Source organism: Hemitrygon akajei, chromosome 7 (genome assembly GCF_048418815.1).
Source record: "Hemitrygon akajei chromosome 7, sHemAka1.3, whole genome shotgun sequence".
NCBI lineage: Eukaryota > Metazoa > Chordata > Chondrichthyes > Myliobatiformes > Dasyatidae > Hemitrygon > Hemitrygon akajei.
This window is the reverse complement of record NC_133130.1, coordinates 107,028,747-107,041,944: the sequence shown is the minus strand read 5'-3', so window position 1 is coordinate 107,041,944 and position 13,198 is coordinate 107,028,747. Positions and strand designations below refer to the sequence as shown.

The 13,198-nt window shown below is 44.8% G+C and overlaps 1 long non-coding RNA gene across 1 annotated transcript in view; it reads right to left on the bottom strand.

The window, feature by feature from the left end:
* The window catches only part of LOC140730032 (uncharacterized), a 49,626-nt gene extending 48,543 nt beyond the window's left edge, over nt 1-1,083 (bottom strand). The window contains exon 1 of the long non-coding RNA XR_012099489.1: nt 843-1,083. This is a non-coding gene — a long non-coding RNA (uncharacterized lncRNA). The remainder of the gene's footprint in view (nt 1-842) is intronic.
* Between the last annotated feature and the right edge of the window lie 12,115 nt (nt 1,084-13,198).

The following is a 13,198-nucleotide window of genomic DNA, read 5'->3' as shown; positions in this document are numbered from 1 at the left end:
CTCGGACAACGTGGGCTGGTTGAGAGAGAGATTGACACCGGCGATCCCGTGAGGAAGATAAAAGGTGGGCTGCCGAGGCGGGGCCAGAGACGCACCAGAAGACACGCTAGAGATCCTGTGACAGCGTTTTGATAGCGACAGCCAGTGGTGGGGTTCGTGTGCGTCTTTTCCTTGCCTGGGATTGGCGACCGCACCACGGAAGAATGGCCTAGCTACAGGGGAGGCCACAGATGAGAGTCCATTCCCCAACGAGACTTCCGACGAACTCCTACAGGTTGGAAAACCTGTCGGGTAACTGTTTCATTCAATCTCTCTCTTTCTAACAAAAGTGCACCAACGCGACACCACAACGACGGCAGCTGGTGGAACTGCAGTGACCGCAAAAGACTTTTAGATATCCAGCAAACAATATATATCTACATTACCCCTAGACAACGATAGAGCTTATTTCTGATTGATTGTTACTATACCTGTGCTTTAGATTGAGTTGTGACAACGTATATGATCTGAATGTTTTGTATTAACCATACGTTTGTGCACAGAACGCGAGAACTGCTCTCTCCCTGACCAGTGGTTTTTATTGCTCAATCAATATCATGAAGGATAAATTAAATGACTCTTCATGTAACAGATGCAGCAGGTTGGCAGCCACACTCACATTAAAACAACTCAGCTAATCAGAAGAAGTACTGGTAGCTGAAAGGCTCTCATGTATTATTGAAATCCAGTTCAGGCCGGGTGAGGTAAAGATTCTTCTTAATGGCTCCAGTGAATAATCTCGCGCACCTCTGTTTGCATCTCTGCCCTTCCATGTCCCTGAAGCACAGAACCGGAACCCTTACCTCGATATGTGCAACTTCCTTCTCTTCTATGAACAGCCAAGATGAGGGATATTGAGATCCAAACTTCAATCACATAGCAAAATTCAAGAACAGGAGAACACTTGTCAACTGTCTGCTCCTGCATCATAAATCTCCAACCCCAGACTCCGGCTGTTTTTACAAGAGTTGTATTTTTTTCTCTGACTGGCAAATCATTACAATATATATAATTTTAAATAACCTTTGCCAAACATGTTTTGAATTTGCTTTTTATTCATCTGTATGCCTCTCTGTCCTGACCTGTTTTATAAGTCATCCATCCCATTTAATGCTTCATGTACCTTGATCTGTGCAACTGTTTAATTATTTTCTATGACGGCAGACTTTGAACCTCTCTCGGTGTTGCGGGTGGCATTCAGTTTACTCGAAATATGATTTTTTTTTGTTTTTCCTACAGTACTGTGCAAAAGTCTCAGGCACGCTAGAGTTTTAATACGGTTCCAGATGGTACGGCCTCCGGAGCCCCTGATCCCAACACTGCCGATGCTGTCTGCGATTACTGGGAGAGACAGGAACAAGCACGACACATGCCAGTGATAACAAACCTGATTCTGCAATCTGCACAAGGAATGCGGCAAGCTCTCCAAGATGCTCGAAACAACCTACCGGCCGATTTTCTTACAAAACTGCACGACGGCGTACCGAAGAGAATTGATGTAGTTTTAAAGGCAAAAGGGGTGGCCACACCAGATATTGATGTGATTTATTTTTACAGTTTACTGCTCTTTATAGTATATTTTCTGATAGTTAGAAACTTCATTTCATTAATTTTTGAAAGCATCTTGGCTTTAAAGAATTTCTATACCTATGCCCAAGACTTTTGTACAGAACTGTCCGTGCACTTTTTTCAGGTATCTCTCATAGAAATTCACAATCCTGCAAATATAGTGTAACTAATCAGTAGAATCATTAACTTTAATTGCTGTGTATCTATAGTAACACATACAAAATGCTGGAGGAACTCAGCAGCTCAGGCAGCATCTATAGAGAGGATAAGCAATCAACGTTTAAGGCCGAGACCCTTTGTCAAGACTGGAAAGGAAGGGGGATGAAGACAGAATAAAAAGGTGGGGAGAGGGGTAGGAATACCAGCTTGCCGGGGATAGGGGAGGGGGAGAAGATAGGTGAGGTGAAGTGAGAAGCTGGGAGGTGATAGGTGGAAAAGTAAACAGCTGAAGGAGGTGGAATCTGATTGGAGAGGAGACCACAGGAGAAAGGGAAGGCGGACGGGCACAGGAGGGAGGGGATAGGCTGGTGAGGAGAAGAGACGAAGTTGGCTGGGAGCCAGAATAGTAAATGGAAAAAGAGAGAAGGGCAGGGGAGAGAAATTATAGAGTTCAAGAAATCAATGTTCATGCCATCAGGGAGGAGGCTACCCAGACAGAATGTGAGGTGTTGCTCCTCCTACCTGAGTGTGGCCTCATTGTGGTAGTAAAGGAGGCCATGGACTGACATGTGGGAATGGGTATGGAAAGGGGAATTAAAACGTTTGGCCACCAGGATATCCTGCCTGTCACGAACAGAGTGAAGGTGCTCGATAAAGTGATATCTCGTATTCTACTGCACCGTTTATGCATCCAAACAGTTTGCAGTGGTACGTTTGTTAATTAGTTTCAAATAGTATTTAGATATGGTAGTTGATAAGCTGGCTTTACTGCAAGTTAGCGTTGTTATTTTGAAAGAAATCTGATAAATCTTATCCCTTTCTTTTAAGTCATGATGGGTTTTTACTACTTTAACGTAGTAAATTTTAAATATCCGACCCTGTGATTCCTTGGAGGCTGATGTCAGAGCATCTTTTGGTAGGGTGAACCTCACAAGTACGCTGAAAGCCTGCGCTGACCAACAACAGGAGTGTTCAAGGACATTTCAATCTCTCACTCCTGCAGTCAGAGGCCCCCACCTGCTTCAAAAGGGCAACAATCACACCAGGGCCCAAGGAGAACAGGGCGAGGTGCCTCGGCAACCATCGCCCAGTGGCACTCACATCCACTGCCTGAGCAAGGACCTGGACCCACTGCAATTTGACTACCCCCTCAATAGGTCTATAGAGGATGCAATCTGCTCTGCCTTGGACCTTCTGAACAACAGCAAAGCCTACCTCAGGCTGCAGTTTATTGATTATATCTCAGTGCATCGACACCTCAGTACTAATCAATAAGCATCAAAACATGGGCTTCTTCTTCTTCTACAACTCAGCACTTGACTTCCTCACCAGGAGACCACAGGTCAGAAATAGCATCCCCCCCCCCCCCCCCCCAATGACAGTCAACACTGACACACCTCAAGGATGTGTGGTTAGCCATGCTCCACTCTCTCTACACCCCCGACTGAGTGGCTATGCACAGCTCAGACGCCATCTATAAATTTGCTGATGGCACAACCATTGCTGGCAGAATTCCAGAAGGTGACGGGGAGGCGTACACGAGTGAGATAGATCAACTGGCTCAGTGGTCGCAGCAACAACCCAGCACTCAACGTCGGGAAGACCAAGGAATTGATGGTGGACTTCAGGAAGGAGCAGCCAAGGAAGCGCACACCAGTCCTCACTGAGGGATCGGAAGTGGAAAGGGTGAGCAGTTTCAGGTTCTTGAATGTCAGCATCCTGCGCCCACCATACTGATATAATTACAAAGTAGGCACAAGGGGTTCATTAGAAGTTTAAGGAGACTTGGTATGACATGAAAGACTCTCGCACGTTTTTGCAGATGTACTGTGCAGAGATTCTAACTGGCTGCGTCACCACCTGGTAAGGAGGGGCCAATGCACTGGATCAGAAAAACCTGTAGAAAATTGCAAACTCAGCCATCATGAGCACTAGCCTCCCCAGTTTTAAAAAGACAATGAATCAAAAAAGGCGGCATCCATCACTCAGGACACAGCCTCCATCAAGGAAGAGGTACAGGAACCTACAGATAAATGCTCAACATTTTAGCAACAGTTTCTTCCGCTCTGCCATCAGATTTCTGAATGAACAACAAACCCATGAGCACAACCTCACAATGTACACTACTTCCATTTTTTCCCTTTTTTGTAGTTTTTTTAATTATGTATTGCAATGTACTGCTGCCACAAAACAACAAATTTCATGAGATATGCCGGTGATATTAAACCTGATTCTAATTCTGATTCTGATTCTGTAATGGGCTAGATGTTGCTGACTCCAGCTTCCAGCTGGTTTCCCTCCCTCAGTCTCCCCACTCCCACATCTGCAAGGTGTGAATACAGATAGCTTAGAGCATCGGAGATCTTGGGGGCACACTGAGCAGCTGGGGTCGTCAGCAAGGTGTTGTTAAAGAAACAAGGGCAGTTTATTTTCTTTCAAATGACTTTCATTCAGAATTATTTTAAGAATATTAAAAATTTACTAAGCCACTAAATGCATTGAAAAGTTATTGGTTTTAAAGATTTTAAAGATTAGCTGCATTTGTCATGTACATTAAAACATATAGTGAAATACGTTGTTTTGTGTTAATGACCAACACAGTCTGAAGATTGTGCTGGGGGAAACTATAAGTGTTGCTATGCTTCCAGTGCCAACAAAGCACTGCTTCGAACCCATACACCTTTGAAATGGGGGAGAAAGTTAGTGCACCAGGAGGAAATGGAGTGAATGTACAAACTGCTCACAGACAATGGTGGGATTTGAACCCGGATCACTGGTGGTGTGAAGGGTTGTGCTAACTGCTCTGCTACCACGCCATATTTATTTTAGTAAATAAAACAAGAATTAAACCAAATAACAGGGTTATATTAAAGCAAATTATTCTTTTAAAGAAATAACCCACTTCCCTTGCATAATAATTCACAGCCCTGTGACCATAACTTAATCATGTTACAATGGGTCTGGGATCGTGTGCAGGGTCAGAGCAGGCAGAAAGGTGATCACCCAGTGTAACGTCGCAAGAATAGACTACATTGCTCTCCACAGAGAACAGCGACCTAGTTAATTCTGCCTTGCAGGTCTCAAGATGCATTCGTGAGCAAGAGAGCCTTAACTGGATCAGCACTAAAAGGAGTCATTATACTAGGAGGTGCATTAACGACAGTCTCATTTTCTAACTTATGAATGATAAATGAAGGTTTTATTGAAGATAAACGTGTAGGTATTGCAGTATTATTTATTCAACAGTGAAGCTTCATGAAATTTAATGCAAAATGCAATATACAGTCCTGTGAAAAGTCTTGGGTATATATAGCTAGCTAGGGTCCCTAAGGCTTTTGCAAAGTTCTGTAACCTTTCACAGGTTTAATTCACATTTAATGTGTGAGTGATGATAAACCTGATTCTGATATGGGTCTGTGCTGTGGACTGAGAGTGGGAAGGGGGCAGGGATGGATATATAACGAAGTAATGTAACTGATCAAAATGAACTCACAAGCACAAAACACTACAGGAGTAGGAGAGGTTGCGACTGGTGTGATGAGGCAGGCTGAGGCTCACGTTACTGGGGAAATTAGCCAGTTGGTGATTCTTTTCAAAGAAGAAATCGAGCTATCTTTTAGCATCTAGCTTCATCCCTCTTCCTTTCCAGTCCTGATGAAGGGTCTCGGCTGTTTATTCATTTCCATAGATGCTGCGTTCCTCCAGCATTTCGCCCGCACTGCAAAACGCCTGTTGTGCTGACTGAAGCTGAGCCAGGTAGAAGCAGCAGCTGGGAAATACACAAAGCAAACGTTCCAAAGGAAGTGTGTCCGGAAGAGTCTGAGTGAATCCCATTCTCCCGACTGGTTCAACACAGAAATAACAATAAACAATTAAATACAGTTTCTATTACTAAAATCAGCTACCTTAACATTTGGAATAGAGTCAGGTTTTTTACAGAATTACATGTTTACAATGGAAGCACATCCCAAATATCAGAACCCCTTGGAATAGTCAGTGCTGGTATCTAGTTCAAAAGCCTATGAGTACAAGTTGCAGAAGGTTAAAGGACAACATAGATGGGTCCTGAACTGTCCACAAAGTGGCAGGGATGCACCTTTAACTATGTAAGAGTGTTCATCTGTAACACACACAAAATGCTGGAGAACTCAGCAGCTTCTATGGAAAAGAGTAAACAGTTGGTATTTCAACCTGAAACCCTTCATCAGGACCCTAATCGGTCTGAAAGGTCACTATTTACTCTTTTCCATTGATTCTGCCTGGCCTGCTGAGTTCCTCCTGCATTTTGTGTGCATTGCTTTGATTTCCAGCATATGCAGATCTTTTTCTTTTGTTTGTGAAGAACATTCATCTGTCACCTTCCCCTTGGGAAAGTCCAGTGGGGGCAGAATCCAAATTTCACAAAGTATCAACATGTGCAGATCTTATTCCCAGGAAACTGGCTCTCATTTTAGTTCAAAGTTCAATTTATCGCCATGTATATATCATTTTCTTGTGGGTATTCACAGCAGAACAAAGAAATATAATAGAATCAGTGAAAAACTGCACACCAAGGCTGACAAACAACCCAATGTGCAACAGAAGACAAATTCTGCAAATACAAAAATGAATGAATAACTAAATAACACCGAGAACATGAGTTGTAGAGTCCTTGAAAGTGGGTCCACAGGTTGTGGAATTAATTCAGTGTTGAGATGCAAGAAGTTTTCCACACTGGTCCAAGAGTTCGATGACTGCAGGGTAATAATTGTTCCTGAACATAACGGCATGGCACTTCAGGCTCCTGTACCTCCTGGCCGATGGTCGTAGTGAGAAGAGGGCATGGCCTGGATGGTGGAGGTCCTTAATGATAGATTCTGTTTTCCTGTGGCAGCGCTCCTTAATTAATCCATTATTATGCTATCCATGATCCCAGAATAATCCCGAACACATCCCTCCTCCTCACAGAGTATTTCTTTGTAGCGGGAGACAGTGTTGAACATGCCACTTTATTAGCTACACCTGTATACCTGCTCATTAATGCAAATATCTAATCAGCCAATCATGTTGCAGCAACTCAATGTATAAGAGCATGCAGACATGATCAAGAGGTTCAGTTGTCATTCAGACCAAACATCAGAATGGGAACAAATGTGATCTAAATGGCTTTAACCGTGGAATGATTGTTGGTGCCAGACAAGGTGGTTTGAGTATCTGGGAAACTGCTGATCTCTTGGTGTTTTCACACACACACTAGTCTCTGGAGTTTACAGAGAATGGCACACAAACAAACAAACATCCAGTGAGAATGTAGGTGAAAATGCCTTGTTAATGAGAGTGGTTAGGGGAGAATGGTCAGACTGGTTCAAGCTGACAGGAAGGCAACAGTAACTCAAATAACCACACCCTACAACAGTGGTGTGCAGAAAAGCATCTCTGAATGCAAAACAACACACACAAAATGCTGGTGGAACACAGCAGGCCAGGCAGCATCTATAAGGAGAAGCACTGTCAACGTTTCGGGCCGAGACCCTTCGTCAGGACTAACTGAAAGGAAAGATAGTAAGAGATTTGAAAGTAGTGGGGGGAGGGGGGAAATGCAAAATGATAGGAGAAGACCGGAGGGGGTGGGATGAAGCTAAGAGCTGGAAAAGTGATTGGTGAAAGTGATACAGAGCTGGAGAAGGGAAAGGATCATGGGACAGGAGGCCTAGGGAGAAAGAAAGGGGGAGGGGGAGAGCACCAGAGGGAGATGGAGAACAGGCAGAGTGATGGGCAGAGAGAGAGAAAAAAACAAACAACTAAATATGTCAGGGATGGGGTAAGAAGGGGAGGAGGGGCATTAACGGAAATCGGAGAAGTCAATGTTCATGCCATCAGGTTGGAGGCTACCCAGCCGGTATATAAGGTGTTGTTCCTCCAACCTGAGTTTGGATTCATTTTGACAGTACAGGAGGCCATGGATAGACATATCAGAATGGGAATGGGACGTGGAATTAAATTCTGATATGTCTATCCATGGCCTCCTCTACTGTCAAAATGAATCCAAACTCAGGTTGGAGGAACAACACCTTATATACCGGCTGGGTAGCCTCCAACCTGATGGCATGAACATTGACTTCTCCGATTTCCGTTAATGCCCCTCCTCCCCTTCTTACCCCATCCCTGACATATTTAGTTGTTTGCCTGTTCTCCATCTCCCTCTGATGCTTCCCCCCCCTTTCTTTCTCCCGAGGCCTCCCATCCCATGATCCTTTCCCTTCTCCAGCTCTGTATCACTTTCTCCAATCACCTTTCCAGCTCTTGGCTTCACCCCACCCCCTCCGGTCTTCTCCTATCAGTTTACGTTTCCCCCTCCCCCACTACTTTCAAATCTCTTACTATCTTTCCTTTCAGTTAGTCCTGACGAAGGGTCTCGGTCCAAAACGTCGACAGTGCTTCTCCTTACAGATGCTGCCTGGCCTGCTGTGTTCTACCAGCATTTTGTGTTGTTGTTGTTGTTTGAATTTCCAGCATCTGCAGATTTCCTCGTGTCTGAATGCAAAACACTTTGAACCTTGAGATGAATGGACTACAGCAGCAGATAGGTTCCACTCCTGCGGCCTCTTTATTAGGTGCATTCTTTCGATGAGGAGTCAGCCTCCCAATCGATGGTAAATAGCTCCATTATTTCCTCGATCTTTGTGATGCTATCCATCAAAATTCCTGTTTTCAGTCTGATTTTCAAACAGATCCTTAATTCTTTCAATGCCATTAGCGTCCATACAAAAAGTGTTGCAGCTCTTTCTGGTCTACATCCTAGTTTATGGTCTTTCTCAAAGCTTTTGACTGATTCCGCAATCACATTCTGACCTTCTCCTGGATGTTATCCCTTCACAAAACTAAGAACTGAACCACTGATGATTGCAACATATTTGTCAGAAGAGCAACAGTTATCGATTAAATGGAATAGTGTTTTGTCTATCTTTGGCTTTTTCTTCACATATCCTCTACGAGTCATCATTGTTATACTTTGTAACTTCAAAGCATTAAACGAATTCAAAAGAGGTCACAAGAGGCCGGCATGTGGGTCTAACTTCAAGCTTACTTTAAGCAAGGCGCACAGGTATCACATGGTAGCGCGATGATGCATGCAATTTAGGTAGTTTTACGTACAATACGTAATTAATTATTTAAATGAACAAGAATGCTTAATCAAAGAATATAAATGCAAGATAACACAAATATACAGACAGACATACTTTATTGATCCCGAGGGAAATTGGGTTTCGTTACAGCCGCACCAACCAAGAATATTATTGTAATATTAAATTTGCAACAATAATCCATAAACTCATTCTTGAACCAAATCCCAGTGGTACAACTGGTGCTGTAATAATGCTATACTAACCATAGGCTAACGGGTCAGCTGTTACCTAAGGTTACCTAAAAAGTAACCTTTTTTAGGTAAATATAAATACAAAGGACAAAGCTTACTTAAATTATCTTTGGTAATCTAAAGCCCACCTAATGTAAAATTTATGCAATTCTAATTGTAGAAGCGGCTTCATTTCACAGAAGCTTCTCTGCCCAATAGTAACTGCAGTCAACAAGTTTAATTATTCTGAGGCCTCGCTTGGCAGTGAAATTTCTATACAAACACGGGATACACAGATAATGCAAAGCAAGATCTGTGATAAGGGAGGCACCGTTGGGTAATGCAGGACAGTCCCAATGTGAGATTGGGGTTAAATTCCTGCGGCGATCTGTAAAGAGTTTGCACACTTTCCCTGTGACCGTCAGGGTTTCTCTTTGTTAGCTCCAGTTTCCACCCACATTCCAAAATCGTATGGGTCAGGGTTAGTAAGTTTTCAGCATGCTGTCCCGGGGGGCGTATCTCGAACTGTGTTGGTTGTCAAGGCAAACAACACATTTTACCATAGGTTTTGACTTACGTGCATCAGATGAAGCTAATCTTTCTGGCATCATTCACAGTTGAGTTTTATTCTAAATCTCACACCAATAATCCTCTTAGGTAATTAAAATAAGTTCACAATTCCTATCAGATTCTTTCCTCTCCATCCCTTCACCTTTCCCACCCACCTGGCTTCACCTATCACCTTCTAGCTGCTCTCCTTCCCCTCCCCCCGTCCTTTCCAGTCCTGAAGAAGGTTTACAGACCGAAACGTCGAGTGCTTATTCACTTCCACAGATACTGCCTGACCTGCTGAGATCCTCCAGCGTTTTGTGTGTGTTGCTCTGGATTTCCAGCATCTGCAGAGTCTCTTGTGCTTACGTGTTTCCTGTCTGCATAACTGCAGGAAATAGATCTAATAGCTTCCCTCAGAATTCCACATTACCTTTGGGAAATTTGACATTTATCTGTATTTTCAGCACTGTAAAAAGCAGCAATTAGGGACAATTACTCTGGAGAATAGCATACACCCCCTCTGCCACAAGCCTTGAGAAGCGCAGTGGACACTTCCCATAAATACATTACATTGGAGGCTCTTAAGAGACATTTAGTAGACACATGGTAATGAGGAAGTTGGAGAGTTAAGGAACTCATGTAGGTAGGAGGGATTAGTTTTTTTCTTTACTTACTTTTTTGCTGGGTCAGCACCACATTGTGGGCCGAAGGGCCTTTTCCTGCGCTCTACTGTTCTATGTTCTATAAATGGCAATGCTTTTTTTCTGAAATCATTGAGTGTGGGTCTTCAGGCTTCCGTACCTCCTCCCTGATGGTAGCAACAAGAAGAGGGCATGTCCCAGATGGTGAGGGTCTTGCCATCTTCTGGAGGCACCACATCTTTGATGGTGCGGAGGGTGATGCCAGTGGTGGAGCAGGCTGAGTCTACAGCCCTCCACAGCCTCCTGTGATCCTGTACATCAGAGCCTCCATACCAGGCCACGCTGCGGCCAGTCCAAATGTTGTCCACTGTGGCTGCTCTCTGTCTGTCTCGAAGGGCAGTGGGTGATGATCGTTGCCATCACAAGCCTGGGTGGGAGGTTTGGAGACCCTGAAATGCCCAGTCGTCAAGATCCCCCCTCCTCGGCCTCACCAGTGTCATCCAAAGGAAAGCTTATGTTTGGCACCAGCTTGGCTGCAGGAATTGCCGGAGGGATGTTCAATGACGTCCAGCCGTCTTAGAGGCTCCACTCTGGATCTGCTGTCTGGGTTTACTCCTGAGGCCTTTGTCTCTCCTGAGTCTGCCCACAAGGCATTGCTGGGGATCTGCTTCACGAACACCAGGGGGTCTCCACACACTGGTGGGCCTGTGTGCCTCATGTGCAGGGGCCAGACCTCCTCCCTATCTTCTGTAGTTCAGCCTGAGTCCGAGAGGAGTTCAGTTTCCGTGTGTCGCCAGCGAGGAGGCTTGCTGTCGGAGTGGCTGTGTACTGGCAGGGAGAGACCTACACACTCAGCTCTCCTTTTTCCGAGACTGCTAGTCTGCAGAGAAAGCCGAAAGAGAGAGCAGCAAGCACTAGCCACTACACTACCACACTAGACACATCACAACAACCATTTGATACCACTGTACATCTACAGAAATTTGATGATGTACCAAATCTCCTGAAACTCCTAATGAAGTGGAGCTGGTCACATGGCTGCAGCAGTTTGTTGGGCCCAGGGTAGATTCACCGAGATGTTAACACCAGGAACTTAAAGCTGGTCACCCCTTTCACTGCTGACCCCTCAATGTGGATTGATATTCTCAGGACTTCCCTTTCCTGAAGTCCATTATCAAATTCCTTGGTCTTGCTGACATTAAGTGCAAAGTTGTTGTTGAAATCCTGTCACAATCCTGTACCCTTTCTCATTAGCATCTGAGATTCTGCCAACAGTGATGTCATCGATGAATTTACAGGTGACATTTGAGCTGTGTCCAGCCAAAGGTGTGAGTGTAGAGGGAATAGATGAGTGAGTAAAGCACGCATCCTTGAGCTGATTGTCAGTGAGGAGGAGATGATATTTCCGATTTGCACAGACGGTGGTCTTCCAGTGAGGAAGTCGAGGATCCATTTGAAGAGGGAGGTACAGAGACCCAGGTTTAAAAGCTTGGTGATTAATACTGAGAGGATGCTGGTATTTGAACACTGAGCGCTAATCGATGTAACAGCAGCCTGAAGTAAGTTTAACTGTTGTCCAGGTGCTCCAAAGTGGAGTGGAGAGCCAGTGAGATTGTGCCTGTTGTAGACCAGTTGTGACGGTAGGTGAATTGTGGCAGATCTGGGTCCTTGCTCAGGCAGGAGTAAATTCTAGTCATAACCAATCTCTTAAGGTACTTCATCATTGAAGATGCTGGGCTACTGGACAATATTCAGTCAGGCAACTTGTCCTGCTCTTCTTGTACACCAAAATGATGGCTGCCGTTTTGAAGCAGCTGAGAACCTCAGCTGGTTGGCACAGATCTGCAATGCTCAACCCCATCAGGGCCTGGTGCCTTGCTAGAGTTCACTATTTTGAAGGAAGTTCTGGCATCAGCTTCCAAGACAGAGGTCACAGAGCCACCAGGTGCTGTGGGATTCACACGTGTGTGGTGTTATTCTCCCTTTCAAAGCATGCGTGAAGGGTTTTGGGCTCATTAGGGAATGAATCATCGCTGCCATTTATACTGTTAGGTTTCACCTTTTAGGAAGTAATGACCTGCAGACCCTGCCACAGCTGTTGTAACCCAATTGTGCTTCTAATTTCAGCAAGAACTCTGCCTTTTTGCTCTTGTGTAGGTCATACCTGGATTTCTCATAGGGTCTGGTTTGCTGGGTAGGCCTCAGTGGACTGTAAATCTCACGGCTCATCCATGGCTTCAGGTTTGGGTTTGTCTGGTACATTTTCGAAGGCTCACCAGTCCTGATGAAGGGTCTCGGCCCAAAACAACGACAACTATACTCTTTTCCATAGGGACTGCCTGCCCTGCTGAGTTCCTCCAGCATTGCCAGGAGTAGAAGAACAGTCAGCTGATCCAATGCCAAAGTGTGGATGCGGAATGACGTGGTAAGTGTTCTTAAAGTTGGTGCAATAGTGATCAAGGGTATTGGCTCCTCTGGCTCCACAGGTGTAGTTGGCCATAGTCTCCTTTGAGCTGGTCTGGTTGAACTACTCGCGATGATCAGGAGGTTGTCTCCAGGTTCGTTGATCACAGTGCTCAGCTTGACACCCACCAGGAGTGGGATGTTTGCCAGGGTGAGACTGGCGTTCAAGTTCTAGCAGAATGAGAGAGCACTTAGGTTGTTTGTCGTCTGAGCAGGAAGCAAAGAATGTCTTCAGTCTCAGTGGTAGTGACCAAGATATTAGCAACCCAAGTTAAAGACACCCAGGTAGGGAATTTGTTACCAATGCCCAGTCTAACTTGAACATGATCCCAATTCCACAGCCATGTGATTGTTCCTGGAAAGTCCAAGTAGCCCCGTTCAGTTGCATCAAAGCCAAGATGTTAAACCAGTTCAAGAGTGAAACAGGATGGAGCAGAGC